Genomic DNA, 18,052 nt, shown 5'->3' with positions numbered 1-18,052 from the left:
GTTTTTCTTATATTTTAAGAAGAGGAAAGAATACAGTCTGAGAAATGTATTCTAGCTGTGGTGTCCTTGTACATAGCAGGGGAGTTGGACTAGATGGCCCTCAGAAGTCTCTTCCAACTCTAAGGATTCTGTGATTCTAAGAAATGTTAGGTGGCGTTTCCTGGAAGACTAGCTGAATGCCCAAGTGTTGGGTAGTAGCCTTGGGTTTTGTTTGTTCCAACAAAAAGCCAAGAGCTAAGTTTTAGGCATTTACCCTTACAAATCAGAAACAATGTTTTCCCTTGCTTTTTACTAACAGTGTTGCCCACTCACCTGCATTTTTTTTTAGGTTGAAGCCAAAGAACACAGTGGCCTTCACAAGCAATCTCTCCACCTGCAGCAATCTGTTTCATTGGAAACAGCTCAATTTTGGCCTTCTATGTTGGAAGCATGTCAACACAATTTGTCAATGGAAGCTTTTTGGATGCTGCAAGTAATGAAGTGGTCAGGATTTGGGGATTTTGCTGCTGCCAAAATATTTTTCATTTCCTGATAGCTTTCTATGATGCAGTTCTTGAAGATATCTTTCCTTTCTGAGATAACTCAGAGTGAATGTTTATTACAACAGGCTATTGAAGAAGTTTCCAACTAGAGGGTCCTCTGTATCATGGGATATTTCTTTCATTTGCTGCTCACAGTCCTCATGCGATTTATTTCACTGATAATTTTTATAGTTCTTGTTACTTTTGTAGATTTTCTGCCCCAGTGTTTGTGCCACAGTAGAAACTAGCTACAATTAGGAGAGTTGAGCTGTGTGGTGTGAATTATGAAAGAAGTATGATATTGCAGAAGAAAAGGCATCTTCAATTTCACTAAGTTAAGGAGGTCACAGAGCAGTCAGGTTTATATTCACTGTCCTGGAATCTGCTCATACCACTGCATAAAGCTCTTGCTACGTACTGAAGGTAGGTAGATTTTTTCAGGCTATGCTTTCAGTGAAGTCTGATACACAAAGTTCTTTGATGCTTCTTGTGTTTCAACTTGCTAAAGACTCCCAATTTTGCAGTTATGTGCAGGCTGATCACTAGCTGTGCTGGAAATGTATGCTTCCGAGGCTGTTGAATGACAGTTTCCCCAGTGAGTTATTTTTCTCATTATTAAATGATTTGGTTGCCTGAAGAGATCTCCAGCTTTGACATTGATTCCTAAAAGGGGAAAGTGCACTCCTTTCCCAAATCTTGGGATCCTAGACTGTTATAAACCAGCCATGGTTTATGCCACCATGCCCAGTCCTGTACTGGCATAGGCTTCATAAAGTTCTTTCCTCAGGGTTTACAGATGGAAACAAACAGGGGGGAAAAAAAAAAAAAAAAAAAAAAAAAAACAGGTAAAAATATGAATGTTTAGTAAAAGTACCTTCTGAATGTGTTCAGTACCCAGTTTAAGTACTGAGAACTGTATCCTCTGGAGAAGAAAGCAATAAAATACCTATCATCAGTTACATTTTAGGTTACTTTTAGAGTGGGCCTAGTCTACTCTTTGCCAAGCAGGATCTCTGTAGCCTTTAGTCCTCAGTTTGAAGACTTCTCCATGTTTGGGGTGCTGAGGGTTACATTCTGCATTTGTCACCATGTACAAGTAATTACTAATCCTTCAGGACTAGCATAAATTTGTGTATGATACCATGACCACCAGCATGATAAGTGTTGTCTCTGGTACAAACTGGAGCTGAAGCTTTTAGGGCTCTCAGATGCTCCTTAGTTTGTCTTTTGAGAGGTTTGCCCCAAATGTTAAAACTGCCCTTTTCCTTTTTTACCTACGAAATGCGAGTATCTTCAGTCAAGGTTTTGAAGTATAGGTCTTTTTTATGTTCCTCCTACAAGAGATTACTAGATTTATTTATTTATTTTCTTTTCATGTGCCCTAGCATTCATCAGTTAAAAAGTAGCATAAAGTTATTAACAAAGAGGGAAAACTGTGGTGGCTGCTATCAATGGCTAGTCTGTGATGTACTGCAAAACATCTCTTGGCTCTCATAAAGTATGAGACCACTTTTAAGGGTGATGGTACAGACTGGCGTATGGTGGCAGAAAAGAAAGAGGTAGTGGAAAACAAGGTAATATTCTGTAGGTGGTGACAAAAACAAAGATGTACTTGAGAGAAGTGCGTTGCAAGAAATTTGACTGGTGTGTTTGGGGGCTGAGATGGGCTGTATTTGGCTGACCTGGGTTGGGGGATTAAATAGTGACAGATGGTTCACATGGTTTTCTAATGAAGGAGAAAGCATGAAGCATGTCTGTGTTTGTGTGAGACAGTGCCAGAACTTGGAGAATTGATTATGTGTGAGAAGCTTCACATGTGAGTGCAGTGTTTGTCTGCAAGCATGCAAAGGCAAGAGCGTTTGTGTCAAAGGATGGGTGTGCAGGAACTGGTCTAGCTGTGTGTGTGTGTACAGAAGAGGGTTGAACACATCTGTGTGGGCTGGTAAGGTTTGTTGTGCTTTTAATTTTTTTTTTTTTAATTTAAAGCTGATGCAACTTCCCTTGCTGTAAAACAATAAATGCTGTAAAGATGTATTTCCCTGCTGAAATGTTATTTCCTGCAAGCATAAGTTCTTGAAACATGATTATTTGTAATAAAGCATACTGTCATAAGACATAAAAAATTATAGTCTGATATTTTGTCGAAGCCAAGTTTTGCAATACATACCTAAGTCATAACATATAGAAGACACATAATTTGTGGACCATTACAACATACTTTGGGTCATATTATGGCCAGAGACTGTAACTTAATTTACCCAAAAAATATTGTGATCACATTGAAATACACTTCCTGAACACTTTCACTGTTTTTTCTTTATTTTTCTTTCTTTATTATTATTTTTTTTAATGTAGGAAAACATGATAAATCTGTGTGTTTATTGTGTGACAACAAACAAGAATCTGGTATTTCTGACAGTCTGTCAGGAAATTTTGTTTCTATCCAGAGTTTTGTAGTCATACCATATTATAAAGTATAGCTGTGTGGAGTTGTATTTCAGTTAGTTAGATTACTTAATGATAAATAAAGATCAAGATTTGAACAATAGGGATATGGCTTAAAAATAATTATGGACAATATCATGATTATACTAAAGCTTTCTGCCTGCTCACAGCTGTGCTTTTCAATCAGTGTATTTTGGAAGAGCAAAAGAAATTATCTCAAATTTGGATAATCTAGGAGTCTCTCCTATCACAATTAATTTGATGTTATTCTATTTTGCTGTAGTCTTTCCTGTGTATTTCAGTCCTACAGTGTTCTCTCCTCATTCACAGTCAGTACTTTGAACTCTTCTAGTAGAATGCAACCTATCCTTCAGAGATTGTTAAGTTTTTATTTGTGGACTTTTTTTTTAATTACAGGACAGCTTCAGCTGAATTTGTTTCTCTGCAATCCTAGCTGACCACAACAAGAAATCTGTGGAAAAACTGAAACTACATCTTTGAAGAGTTTAGTCACAGAATAGTCTAGGAGCTGTTGGTGGGGAGTAGGAAACTGAACATATTTTAAGGATGGCCTCACTTTGGCTCTCAGCTTCGTGAACACATTGTAAACTTTTTTATTCTGCTGTATATATATACTAATAGTGTTCCAAGCACAGCCAGAGTGAGAGGTGTTGAGCATAAACTTAGGCTATTCTTTTTTTCTTAATTTATTGATAGTCTGACACATTACTCTTACGGATTCTGCTGCAGTCATAGTGCTCCCCTGTCAGCTTTATCCTGCAAAGTAAGGAAACTGTTCTGTGAGAAACTGCCAAGTTGGAGCTGGGTGCTGTGAAAAGTCACCTGGGGAAGTCCATAAACAGCACTGCCATTCTGCCAATTCCACAGGAGTGCCCTTGCATGCCTCCTTGGAGCAGTGAGCTACTTAGAAAGTGAGGGATAGGAAGAAAGGCCTCAACTCCTCTGGGATACAGGGGATGAAGTTGAACAGCTGATGCAACTGCAGCCTCTAGAAGGCTTAGATGATCCTGAAGGACAGTCAGTGATGGGACTGAACCCAATTTTTGAAGTTCTATTTGGCACTGAGTTGTAAGGCACGACAGATTGTAACCCCATAAGGACAAAAAGTAGTCACAGACTAGCTGGGAGCATGTGAATGGCAATTACAGTAACATGATGTCTATTTTAATTGATAAAAAATGAAAGGGTGTTTCAGATTACAAATGGTTTCAAAATGATTTTGATCTTCCATTTTTAACTGTGAAATGAAGGAAATTCATCTTATTTATTGATCTCAAGATTGATATGCTGTCAGTAAGCTTGCTGGTACTGACTGATCTCTTCCTGCCTCCCCAGTCTCAAAAGATGCAACCTCTGAAGCACAATGGAAGTGGTTTTTTTTTTTTTTTGTTTGCTTTATCTTTTTTTTGCCTTTTTCTTTTGTTTTACTTTGAGTGCTGAATCTCATCTGTGCTGGGTTTTTTTTTGTTTGTTGGGAAGGAAAAAAAACCAAACAGAACCACAACTGGAATATCTAATGAAATATTAAAGTATTCAACTGTACACATCCTGTTCCTATTAAATCTCACTTATGATCATTTCAGAACTTTTTCATATAGCTTATGGAATGTGTACAATTTTACTCATGCCATTACTACAACCTTTCTGCGTGGTGTTGGATCCCTCTGGTGTCTATTTACAATGAAAAGGGGATTTCTCAGGTGGTCACTGGGAAGCCTAGGGCTGCTCCACTGTTCTGCTTCCATGTTTAGTTACTAGTTTTCAGCTAGGCTTTGCTTGCATGAAAGCTCAGCTGAAAGCCACAGTCAGCTGAGCAGCTCCAGATTTGCTCGTAATTAAAGCTTTATATCGCTGATGAAAGTTTTACCCAGAGTGTCTGAGATGATTCAGATCTCAACCTTTAAAATAACTGAAAGCCTGTGCAAACTGGGTTTAGTGATGTTTCTGTGTAACTGTGTGCGCTTTTAGTGTCTACTCATCATATGCAGCAAGTCTCCTTTGCACACAAGTGGTGAGAAAGGAAAGTTTTCATTTGACAGTTTTGGTGCAAAATTACTTTGATCCTTAGTTGTTAAGTTGTTCTGCTACATCCTTGGTATCAGGAAGTCAAACAAAATTCATAGGTTTTCTGCCTTTTTTATTGCTGTTGTTCATTATGTGTTATCAGTAGTGTGGAAAACTTTGTTTCATTGTCTTTTTTTCCTCTGGCTTACCACCTCTCTGATGGTGTTTAGTTATTGTCCTGTGTTTAGTGGCACGTGGCCTGGGAGAATTAAGCGATGCTTCATTTGAGTAATGTTTATGGTGTTAGCAGATTCATGGCTTGTGTGGATCTGACTCGTCTCTTTTCTTCCATTTGAAAGCTTTTATTTTCTAAGTTTTAAAGAATGATTTAATTTATTATTATTATTATTTTAAAGAGAAGTCTACTCTCAGCTACTCTGGGATTCTCTGCTGCAGCAGCACATGTGAGGTTAGTCCTCTTCCATGTACCTGAGGTACCTCTTGACTATAAGTATTAGATTCTGAAATACTTGTCTTAGCTGAAATTGGTCTGTCTTTTCATGTGATTTTTGATAAATGACAATTGTATTTACTGAGTATTGTTACCTACATTTAATCTCTATTAAAGTAACTTTATTATAATGGAAACATCATTTTTATATTCCACACCTGGATAAAACAAGCACATTAACTTTCAAACTGGAACATTTCTTTTTGTCACAGTGAGGACTACTAGTATTTGCGGAAGTAAAATGGCAGTGACTTTGATGTTTTTATACAATAAAATTGCCCCCAGATGATAGGTAATACTAGGATCTTGCTAAAATTTAGCCACAAGAAGTTACAGAGGGATTACAAAGAAGTCCTAAAGTGATTTTTTCTATTGGTCTGGGATTTTATGATAAAGGAGGGTTTACTCAAAATTAATATTATACAATTTTTCCTCCTCTTTAGAGGGAATAGATGATTTATTGTAACTGTATCTAAAATCACTCAGGTTTCAAAACTTCAGTTATGTAAAATAGGAGGGTGCATAGGAAATTGGTAATCACAGTCTGAACCTCTGATTAATCAGCTGAGGCAAGTGTTGGGTCAGCTGTGGGAGCACAGGTGAGAGTAATGTAGCTGTGCTCCTGGAAGGGGTGGAGCTCGACTCCACCTCCTCTAAGACCTCATTTAAGGGCTGACCCCCACTGAGGCAGCATCTCTTAGAGATTGCTCCTCTGTGAAGACTGCCCCAGCTTCCTCAGCCAAGGCAACAACACTGGTGAGTTTTCCTTTGCATGTAACCTTTGTATATTTACCATCATCTTTGTTAACATCTTTATGTTAGTCACCCTTACACAGGGTAAGGCAGAGAATGTACTAAAGCATGAGGGTTTGCTGAACAAAATACTAGAAACAATACAGGAAAAAAGAAAATGTTTTCCCAGAATGTAGGACTAACTCTGACTGCCTGAACATGCTTGAAGATATTTGTAAGGCTACAACTCATTCAAAATTCTAAGAAGCGGCTCCTGCAGTTTCTGATTTGGCCTTGTTATAGGAATAGCACAGGCAAATTTCTTTTAAAACCAGAAAGTTATACACATTCTCACATGGGAAATAGTATTTCATAGTTCCTGTCTAAAAAGTAAAGATCTGACAATATTGGGTATGAGTCAGTATAGAACTCTTAATGTACTAAAATAAAGCCCAAACTGAATATTTTTGTTAGTAGTGAGTAATTTGCTATTTTACTATTAGCTAACAGAATTCATCTGGAATAAAGATTGATACTTACTGAGAATTAATGTGTGTTTTGGTCTTTATTAATTGTAAAAGAGTGAAGTTTTCATATTTGCATCATTGGAATGTTAAATGTTCCATCAGTGAAACAGCAGTCAACTGTATATCTTGGGTTTGGTGGTTTTGTCATAGACTTCTATAGAACTGGATGTGTCATTAATCAGTGCAGGCCTTTTTGAACATTTCCATGGTTATGCTCCAATGTTGGGTCATTCTTTGTGGCCAGGGAACTTCCTCTCCTCTGTGGGATGTACCAAACAGATGGAAGCTGGATATCTAGGGAATGAAAGGGAAGCTGGCTTTTGGAGAATCTCCTCTGGAACACGGAGAAGGGAAATTTTTAGTATACATATGAAAGATTCCGTTTCATTTAGGAAGAAGTTACACTGCATTTATTAGGCACATAACCAATACATGCTTTCTTTTAAATTAAACTAGAAAGTTTTACAGGAAGGATAATATTCTATAGAAAGTTTTAGGACATAGGCTTTACCCTACGAGCATTGTCAAGGTTCTTTCTAAATACCTTTCAAACTCTCCTGTATAAGCAGCTGCTGTTTCCCTCTGAGTTCATTCTGGCAAAACTGAAGTCCATTTAAATTTAACTTTTTTTTAGTGTTAGTAGCTAATTCAAAATTGCTGTCAGGCTGTTGGATGGGGATTGAATGATGTTTTGTCTTGCGGTAAGTTCTCTGGAAAACAAGAGTGACGGACAAAACTGGACACTGGTCGTGCAGAACCTTGCTGCAATTATCTGAATGAAAAACCAACAACTTCTGGCCAGTTTTCGAGTTTGACTGCTCTGAACTCTGTCACCTTGTTAATTCTGACCTAAGTTTCCATTTTATGTAGCAAAGTATACACATGCGTGCATGCAGTTACCGTTAGCTAGGACTTTGCTGTTTCCCATTAAGTACTCAGGGAGTGCTTGTTTTGCTGCGATAGATATAAAAATGAGGATGTGCTGGGGTAATTAGTGTTTTTATTACGCTATATGGAACGTGTTTTATTCTTGGGGTAAAATTGCTAGTCTGTTGTAAGGTGAGGGATGGATTGAAATCTTTGAGACGCTAACATGAAAGATAATGCTGATAATTGAGTATTTTTAATGAATGCTTGAACCTGCAAGTACTCCTGTATGTTTATTTGTCGACATCTATAGTATGTAGACTTGTTTTTGTAAATTCAAGAATATCCCTTTCTAAAGCACTTTAATGCAAAGTAAATATGCATTGGAAGACTTGTGTCTGTGGCTTTTTTTAGAAAGTCATAGTTAAGTATAAAGTACATTGTCTGTTAAATACTCTTTTCCTTAATAGGAGTTCTTACTCCAGCTCCTGGGTACTCAATAAAATAGATAAAATTATGTTTTGAAATATAAATATGTATTGTGTGCACTTATATAACTGACTAGTAACATTTGTTTTGCTGAGTTTGCATTTCTTTATGCTACAAAGTACTTCTGCTCTACTAGAAAGAACTTCAGAACACAAAAATGACTGGGTATGTGGAAGCTGTGCCATTTTGTCAGCATCTGTTGGTCTGATAACTGCTTTCCCTATATTGTTTGTATCCTGTTTATACATCACAGTTACAGCAGCCTAATTCTTACAGTGATCGTAAAGGTACCTTACCAAACATCCATCCAAAAATCCATTGTTTTTTGCTGTGTATAGTTATCTTGAGAATTTTAACTACCTGCTGACCTCTTCTTTTTCATTATACCCTCTGAAACTGAACTTATTGTAATGCTGTGTGAGTCAGTATGTCCAGAGGAATGCCTATTGGAATAGAATATTCCATTGGGTATTAGAAGTTTTTTGATTAGGCAGTTGGCTTTTGCTTTTTTCCCCAAGATCACAAATATTTGTTTTATCTATATACCTTGTTCTGAGGAAATAACTGTTCTTCACTACTGTAGGACCTGAGTTCTTTTTAATGCCTCTGTTATCAGTGCCTCAGTATTGAGGAGGAGAACTTTTGTTTATATATTGATGTATATCTCAGTTGCAGATCTTGGCTCAAGAAACTTTCTCTAGGGTAGAGGTTCATGGTCAGTATGTTAGAGTATAGGTAGGAAAATAGAGCTTTTGTATCTGACTTGCCTTATGGGCTGCCTAGAGTCAGTTAGCATGTCCTGGTTTTCCGAAGATATGTCTCATCCTGGCTTTCATTGCCTTTGCATAGGAAGAGTGTGGCTAGCAGGAAGGTTCTGCCCATCTACTCTTAGCCATTTCTGCTAATGGAGTCTGTTGAAGAAGGTGTAAAGTTCTCAACTGGTTACAGTTTCTTCAGATAGCGCTGTAAAAACAGCTGTAGACTGGAGGTGTCTCCTAGTGAAAGGATGTAGGTTGCTGAGGGCTCTTAACTGTGAAAAGCAGCAGGGCTGGGTTTCCACAGTTTCTATTAGGAGTTGAGTACCTAAGTTATATTTTCAACATATAAGTGCTTTTTAAAAAGTTGTTTGGAAGCATTGTCTTTTCAAACTGCTGTGTATAAATGCAGAGGCATTTTTCAAGTATATCAGTCAAAAATACAAACCCCGTGTTGAAAGAAAACTGAAGAAATTACAAGTCAACATTAATAAATATAAACTTTGGTTCTCAATCACTGTGTATACACCCCACTATGTTCTCTCAAAGCCTTCCTCATCCTCAGTAACAAAACAGTTAGGCAACATTTATTAATATTTCTATGTTTTGTGATTAAATTCACACAGGTGATGTCTAGAGCACTTACACAATCTTGGTGTGGTGCATGATTTGAAAAAGCTGATTAAAAGAGGAAAGGAAAAATAGCAGCAAACTTAATTTGACTCTTCTAATTAGTGTAATAATTTCCATTAAATTTCATCCTTTCAGGTAAAAGACAATGGAATTTTTCTGATAACATGAAGGGCTGGTGGATGATGTGATTTTTTTCTTTCTTACTCATACTTCTTTCCCTCCAAATTCAAAGGAGGAGAGAAACATGTTCTAGCTAAAGACTGTTTCTATGGACAAAAAAACCCTCCAAAACCAAAAAAACTTTAACTGTGTTTCTATAAGTTCGTGTCAGATGTATGGTTTATTTTTTGTCAAAGAGAATTTTAAATAAAGTTCTTAAAGCATTAACAGTCTATAAAAAATAAGAATTATTATTTTTAGATGACCTAAACATTAAACTCATTTCTTTTATCCACTGTAGCCTTAATATGTAAAGCTGTCAAACTAGAAATATCCTCTCACTAAGGAAAAGTGTGCTGTTAGCTTTTAAGTAGTCAGCTGTCCTTAAAGTCAAAGCTACTGTGTATTACAATCTGTGTACCTGATCACAAAGCTCTTGTCATTGTGTTATGAGAGGAAGTGTCTTGTTGCAGTAATGAAATTTAACTCTGTGTTAATTTTTAGGTGTTACATGAGTCTCATCTACTTTCTCCCAAAATTAAGAAGCTGACTATTAAGATAGCAGTTCCTGCTCTAAAAAGGTGAAATATAAATAAGGTAAGAATTTAATCTTTTTAGGGCACAGCTTACAATTTACAGACATATCACTTTAAGACACCGTAGCTGGTCATCTTAGGTTGCCTTTGTATTCAGTGGAGAATATATTCAGTGAGATTCAGTGAAACACAGGCACCACCAGATGGTGATTCATCTAATCTATTTTAGAGAACTATTTTAAGACAAGATGAATCATCCAGTGAAGGGGCCTTTCTCGCAGACTTATAGAAAATTTAGGCTAGCAGAGCCCTCTGCTAGTCACTAGTCCAAGCCTTGGCTCAGAGCTGATCTCGCTTCCAAGTTGCATCAGATTGATCAGTGCTTATGTGATTGTGTTTTGAAAGCCTCCGAGGATGGAGAGTTCACAGCCTTTCTGGGCACATTTTCAGTGCTGAATCACTCTCACTTTTATTATTTTTTTTCCTTTCCCTGATCAGAATTTCCAGCATCGCAACTTATGACCTTGTCTTTGTCTCTTGTCCTCTTGCTGTTCACCTTTGGAAAGACTCTCATACCACCTTCTCTGTGACCCACATTTAGCTAGTTAATTTCAGGAAAGTAATGCCTCCTAGTTATTTCCTTGGAAACTACTACACAAAGAGCACAATAACACTATTTGATAGAGCAATTTATCAGCTACAAAACACTGTTTTTCAACACAGTCACCACCATTAACTATGCATTTTCACCAGCGATGAACAAGAGCCTTTATGCCATGCTTGTAAAAATCTGCATGGCCATCAAGAACGTGGCTTGTCTCATGTTACTATCACCAATTCTGAAACACACCACCCACCATCTCACTGTGCTAGCTTCTGTTTTTGTGGCCAACAGAATAAAAACAGGAGACATTACTTTCAGGGCAGCTGTTTGCTCCTTTTGAGAAGAGCTAGGTGCAGGGATGATAGTTCCTTGTTTAAAATATTGTGCAAGAAATGAGTTTTTTTTAACTGGCAAAAATATGACAATTGCGCAACATTTAATGTATTTTAATTTCTGTTCCGTTTACTGTATAACAATATGGCGTCTAAAAAGGTCTCCTTAGAAAACAATATTATCAAAGAGACGTTGAGATGAATCGGTTGAGATTTCCATACATTTACTAGATACAGATAGAAATACTGTTTTTCTTCCTAATGAATTTGTCCTTCACATAGTCCGAAAGACTTATGAATACAGGTTTTTTTCCTTTCTGTATTTTTCCTTAACATAAAAATACCATTGGCTAAATTCAGCTCTGCAGTTACTCTAATCTCAGACATCTATCTGCAATCTTGTTGATTCAGCTTTAGTGGATATAGAAAGAGGAACAGTTGAATAGATTCTTTAGACATTTATAGCTAAAGCTAGCAGGTTATTTCCAAAAGTAAGCATTAAATACTTGAGTGTGAAATTAGACAAGTATCATGCTCTAAAATGAAGGCACAGATGAAGATAATTCCATGTTAGTTTTGTTTCATAAAGGGGCCTTTAATGCCTGTGAATCTTCTTTGCGGTACTATCCAGCATCTTGTATTCAAATTTGTCTAGCAAAAGTGGGATAGAATGAATGCTGGGGGCAAGTAAAGTAGTTGTTTCTGCTCTTATAAGAAACTTCATTTTTTCAGCTTGCTCAGTGAGTATGTGAAATTGTCTTGAAAGTGCTAAAATCAGCCCCAGAAAGATTGGTTTTGCACTAGCCAATGCCTAGGTTGGGGCTTGGTAGACCTTAGTAGACTATAACAGTACTAAAAGGATGCTCATCACCCAAGCAAGAAATTTCAGAAGAGAGAGTCAATTTCTTTAATTAGGTTCTTAGCTGACCAGTGCTGCATTTGTTTGGCTGCTTTCAAACTGCCTAGAACTTGGAGGATTTGTCACCTTACCTGACTGAACTTCCTGAAGCTGTAGGGTCAAGATAGCTGAAAGTCCCCATTCTGCAAGATCACACTTATATACCTGCCAAATTGCTGGCAAGTGCAAAGACTGCTCATGTTAGTAATACATCCTTCTACTATTTCCTAGGGAAACCAAGGTGCTGATGGGATGGAATATGCCCAGATTTCACCTTGAGGTAGGGATCAGGCCTCAGTCAGGCTGCATACTTGCCTCCAGGGGCTTTAGATGAGATTAATCTGAAGTTATCTTTATGAGAACAATATGTTAGTATGTTGCTACCCATTTGGAAAATAAATGTCTTCACTAAAAGATATGTAAAATTTATTGTAAAATATGTTAATTATAACTTGAAGAGCAGATGGTTCACTAGGGTACTTAGTATGGGAAAATAATTCTTGCTGGACCCAAGGACAGTGTATGGTATCACACAGGGAATCCTCACTTTTGGCAGTATATCAGAATAATTTTTTCCATATTCAGAATGTTCCATTCAGAAACATGACATGAAATAGCATTCCTAGATAGTGGCTTTGACTTTTTCACCTCTACTGTGTAAAACAATTACCTGGCAGGTCTTCCTGTGACTTGACATACCTCATACAGAACCCCTTGTGTGGTACAAAGCTGAAGACTTTCTGTTGATACTACCCACCCATTTAATGTTTTTGAACTTTGTCCAGTGCCATGTTGTATGGCTAACCTGTATGTTTTGAAATTCCTCCTACACTGTTTCTGCATGTTGACTCATTTGCCACAAACGATGCCTTAATTCCAGCTTTGATGCACTCAGCCTAACTGTTGCACCTCATGCTAACTGGTACAGGTTGACAGGGGTCCCACGTATCGTGGAGGACAAACTTTGTTTATTGGTTTTTTTTTCCTGTCTTAATAGTCCTCTCAGGTAGGACCTCTTTGGTGTTTGCATAGTATCTCACAAAAAGAGATTCAGGCCCATGAGTGAGAGGCACAGGTGCTTTTGCAGTAGAGGTGAAAAGTATTAAAGTGCTTGTTTTGCATAATTTGAAGGGATTTCCTTCAGCTGAGCTTCCAGAAATCCAAACATATGGAACCCCTCTGTATGTTGACAGATATGAATTGATTGAAATTGGATGATGACTACCTGCTGTTTTTAGAAATATCCTTTCCAGATATATCTGGTTTCTTTGCTTTCTCAATGATGTAAACCTACATGCAATAGGGAAAGTTACACTGTTCCATAAAAACTGAGTGTTTCCTTCCAAGAGGTAAGCTTTTGATTATACTTGTCTAGCAGTCTGGTAGCAAAATCAGGTTAAGATCTTTAATCTGTATCATGTAAATATTTTAATACTACATATATATATGTGTATGTATATATATACTTTATATGTATTACATGTAAAAAAACAAAACAACCCCAAAACTATTTTTCCCAAAATAGATTGTTTGTCAGCTTCTAATACATGAAAAATGCTATTGATATGTGGTGTTGTTTTTTCTTTTTGTTCTGAGAATATGTAAAGTAAATCTTTCAGTGAGTTTGAATGTAAGAGTAATATTCTATGTCTAGTTCCTTCTTAAAATCAAATTATTTCTTAAGAGTAAAATATTTCTTCTGTATTACTGTCTAAATAACTTTACTGGTTCTTTGTACGTTGGCTATACCCAATAATTAAAACCAATTGACACACGTAGGTAGCCATATCTGTGTTTTTTCCAAGACTGTATTCAAGTTTTTCAGGCACCTGTTTTGGTTAGAACCAAAGCACACTTGAGGTGTCTCTGTGGTGAAGGGAACATTGGAAAAAAAGAAGTGAATTACATGTAATCATAGGAATGGGGAGTCAACATGTAGCCTGCAGGAGTAACTCTGTGAGGTGTGAATTAAAGCATATTATGGATCTTCTAAAATGTCGGTTTTACACAGGGAAATACAAGTAGTATATAATGTAACTTCTGGGACAGTCTTCTTCAGTTTTGATGTGCTTTCTCTGAAACCCATGTTTCTTGCTGGCTGCACTGCAGACTCCAGGGCCTGCACACTCTGTAGGCTGTGCAGCTGCCCTGAGGCAGATTCTCTGGACTGGGGGATGCCTTTGCACTTCCAACTGAGGCAGTTGCTCAGAAACTAGTGGGCCATAAGATCAAGATCTTGATATCAGGAGTCTGAGGCCTCTTGGCAGCTGGAACAGCCAGGAACTCTGGCAAAGGCTGATGCGTTCAGGTGTCAAGAGGAGCATGTGTACTGCAGAGTGTCTCTGAAGCAAATTCTGAGTCCTCCCCACTTGTCCTGGTGACTACTATGTTCAACCAAGTGAGCTGGATACCTTGGACAAAACTGTTAAGCTGTTGAGAAGTGTTGACATGAAATGTTCATTGCCCAGATTAAAAAATAAATAAATCAGAAACCATGCCTATACTTGTAAGCAGCTTCTCAGTTTCAAACCTGGTGGTGGGCTGTGTATCACAGTGTCCCTTTGCATCGTTTATGCAGCTGGGAGGTAGGAACCTTTCTTGAGGTCCCGCCAAGCTCTGCAGGGAAGCCCAGATAGCCACAAGTGACAGCATTTGAAGCAAGTCACAACCAGCTGAGATCAGCCTCTTGTGAGAGTTTGTGTAGAGTGCTTATGTTGTGTCCATTGTGTTTTCTACTATGTCTATTTTCTCCAACTTAACTCTTCCCATCCTGAAAGAAGTAGGGGCATGGGGTGCTGCTCACAGCAATGCATCACTGTTAGGGCTCAGGGAGCTGCTGGCAGGGGTGGCTTAGGCCTTCATCCAGAGTGAGGCTCCTGACCACCTCACCTTTTACCTATGGGTCAGGAGGGTGTGCTGCAGAATACTGAAGATGCTTTCCATTCTTTCTAAGTGTCGCTGGGAAAATGGGTATGAAGAGAACTTATAAAGAATCAGTTGTGTTGCAGTAATAGCTTTCCATGTAAACTTGATATCTTATTTAATGGCTGTGACTGTTCTTTGCAATAGATGGGTGTGCTGCAAGAAGAAAGTGCTTTAACAGCGTCCTTCTGGACCAATTTTAAACAAAAAACAAGGCTGTTTAGCAACTAAGTTATGTGTTGCCTGAGGGACAAAAACACTTCTGGCATCCCTCCTGCAGTCAGATGTAAAATAAGACCCGTTCTATTGCTGTATACATAATGATTAGTTTCTGATGTTTATGAAAAAGATTTTTAATACATAATTGTGACTTTTAAAATCCTTTGAGGCATTAATTGGAAGTGGGGAACAGGGATCTATGTATGAGTGAAGGTAAATATTTTAGATGAAAAGAATTAAAAACATAGTCATAAAGTATCTTTGTTTTACTTTTACTTCATTTTACCTGGTTTTCTTTTTACAAACACGCATTTCAATTTCAACTTTTCTCTATGCGTGTATGTCATTGCCCTCTACTGGAGAGATTCAGAATCACTTTTTGGCAACGCTGCCTGCTTGGAGTCCGTGACTGTTACTTCAACGTGATCAAAAGGGGAATGCCTCCACATTCCATGTATTAAACACGTGGAAAGATCTCTGTAAGGTGGGTAGGTCTGTCTTTGTGTTCTGCGGGTTTGCTTAGTAGTTTTCTGTTTTTACTTTGTAGCAACAATGCTTTAAAAGCTGATATTTTGAGATATTTGTTTATTTTCTGGAAAGTTATGCAAGGTAGGACTGCTTATCTTTATTATAAGCAGTCGTTTATATGGGATGGATGTGGAAAATTCTTTTTTGGCTTGTTAAAAACTCCCAAACATTTCCATAAAATAAAAGGATGCTGAAAAGGACATTGGCAGTGAAAATATAACTGTAGTGAGTAATCTACTCTTGTTGTAGTTCATGGCTAGGTCAATGTCATCTATTCTAATCCTTAAAATGTTTTCCATAAAGCGGATTAGAATGGGTAAAAAATTAAAAACAACTGGCTCACTGTTTTCATGTTGCAGCCTGGGGGCTTGATCCTGCCTGGTGCACACGAGCTGAAAGCAGCCCCCTGTCTCCTGACAGTTCAGGCAGGATCGGATGCTTGTTGGTTACATGCTTTTTGTTTACTAGTGTCTGGCTTTATGGAGTTCATTAACTAAACCTTTTCTGGAGCTGATACTGTCTCAGTGACAAGACTTGAGTTGCTGCTGCTTTACAGATTTAGGCTATGTTTGTTTTGTTTTTTATTATTATTTTATTTTTGTTTGAAGAAGGAAATAATGATGCACTGAGAACTGCTGTGCTTTGTGGTGACTTACCTCACAGGAGAGGAAGATGGGTTTGATGAGAGGAGAAGGAAGGTGGTGGCTATTACTAGTGAGAGGAGTTTTGCTGGGTGCTGCGTTTGGTGATGATCCTCCCCATCTGCCTATGCAGTTCACAGTCGCTGTGCAGAGTGACCTGCAATCTCATCTGAAGGGATATTTGCACAGGGTCCTGCTCCTGTTCATGAGCTCTTGGCCAGTACAGGAGAACCACCAATTCGGTCTGTTGATTTATTGGTCTATGACTATCTCGATATGTAAGCATACTGAATGAAGAGGAAAACATTGCTGCTGTCTCCAAAGGCAGTGAAGTAGAAGTTTTAGTATGGTAAACATAGAAAACTTGCTGTTAGCTGGAAGAAATAGGTTTTGCATGATATGTAAGAATCAGAAGGCATCTTGCATTGGAAGGGACCTTAAAGATCACCTAGTTACAGTCTCCTTCTCCAGCCCTTCCTTGAATATATCCAGAGACAGGGAATCCACAGTTTCTCTGGGCAACCTCTTTCAGTGTGTCATCCCACTCCCTTAGTTAAGAGTTTCCTATTAACATTTAACGTAAATCTCCCCTGTTTTAATTTTAAACCATTCTCTATTGTTCTATCATTATCAGCCCGTGTAAAGTCAGTCTCCCTCCTGTTTTTAAGGTCCCTTTGAGTAATGGAAGGCCACAATGTGGTCCCCCCAGAGCTTTTTCTGGGGAGCCCGGTTCCCTCAGCCTGTCTTCTTCATAGGATGGGTGCTGAAACCCTCTGATCATTTTTGTGGCCTCCTCTGGACCCCTTCCAACAGTGTCACATCCCTCCTGTACTGGAGGCCAGTACACAGTACTTCAGGTGGGGCTTCACAAGGGCTGAGCAGAGGTGGTCAGTCACCTCCTTCTCCTTGCTGGCCACATCTGTTTGTGGTGCAGTCCAGGATACTATTGGCCTTCCAGGCTCAATAGGCTTGTGAGAGCAGCAGTGATGGAGAAGGGAGAACCCAATCCCTCCTGGGGATCTAGCAGTGAAATTCCTTCAGGATTTGTCTTTGGCATCATATGCGTAATTTTTGATGCTGAAAAAATTGGCAGTAATGATGAAATTGGATGACAGCACAATATTGGGAAGCACTGTAAATACAGCAGGAGGTTAGGCTATCTCACAAAGAAAAATGAACTATATATCTTGAGAGCTTCAGTAAGAGTAGAAACGGGATAAAATGTAATAATGCAGAGAGCAAGGTCATATTTGAAGTTTCTTTCTGATCCTTTTCTTGTCAAGTAGATGTGTAACAGATACAAGTTTGCTGGCCTAGCTGTCTGAATTGTGGTTCTTTTAAAATAAAAACAGATTTTATTAAGCTCTATTGTCATGATTTGGTTTGCAGCAGATTTTAGGACTGACTGGTTAGTGATTGTACATCATCTTTTGAGCTGGGTGTATTCATGTCTACTGCTTAACTACTCATTCACGGTTATAGATACCAATTACAATAGTAAGGGAAGATGGGAAGGTAAGTTTTGTTCTTGGGACAGTATGCGCAGGAAACATGGCATTACTTTTAGATGGCAAGAAACATCTTTAGTTACATAAAAATAATTTAATTATTAAAGGAAGAACTTTTATTAGCTTGTTCTGTACAGCTTATAAGTGTTTCTCTGAGACTTAAATCATGTAACAGCCAGACTCTTGTTAACTATTTGGGT

The 18,052-nt window shown here is 38.1% G+C and overlaps 1 protein-coding gene and 1 long non-coding RNA gene across 2 annotated transcripts in view; both read left to right on the top strand.

The window, feature by feature from the left end:
- The window catches only part of PDE10A (phosphodiesterase 10A), a 343,005-nt gene that overhangs the window by 15,406 nt on the left and 309,547 nt on the right, over positions 1-18,052 (top strand). The window lies entirely within an intron of this gene.
- LOC140249501 (uncharacterized) overlaps positions 1-18,052 on the top strand; it is a 28,946-nt gene that overhangs the window by 6,615 nt on the left and 4,279 nt on the right. Inside the window, exons 2-3 of the long non-coding RNA XR_011903025.1 lie at positions 10,169-10,261; positions 15,538-15,659. This is a non-coding gene — a long non-coding RNA (uncharacterized lncRNA). The remainder of the gene's footprint in view (positions 1-10,168; positions 10,262-15,537; positions 15,660-18,052) is intronic.

This window comes from Excalfactoria chinensis, chromosome 3 (assembly GCF_039878825.1).
Source record: "Excalfactoria chinensis isolate bCotChi1 chromosome 3, bCotChi1.hap2, whole genome shotgun sequence".
Lineage (NCBI taxonomy): Eukaryota > Metazoa > Chordata > Aves > Galliformes > Phasianidae > Excalfactoria > Excalfactoria chinensis.
The sequence above is the reverse complement of the archived record's forward strand: the minus strand, read 5'-3'. Positions and strand labels throughout refer to the sequence as shown.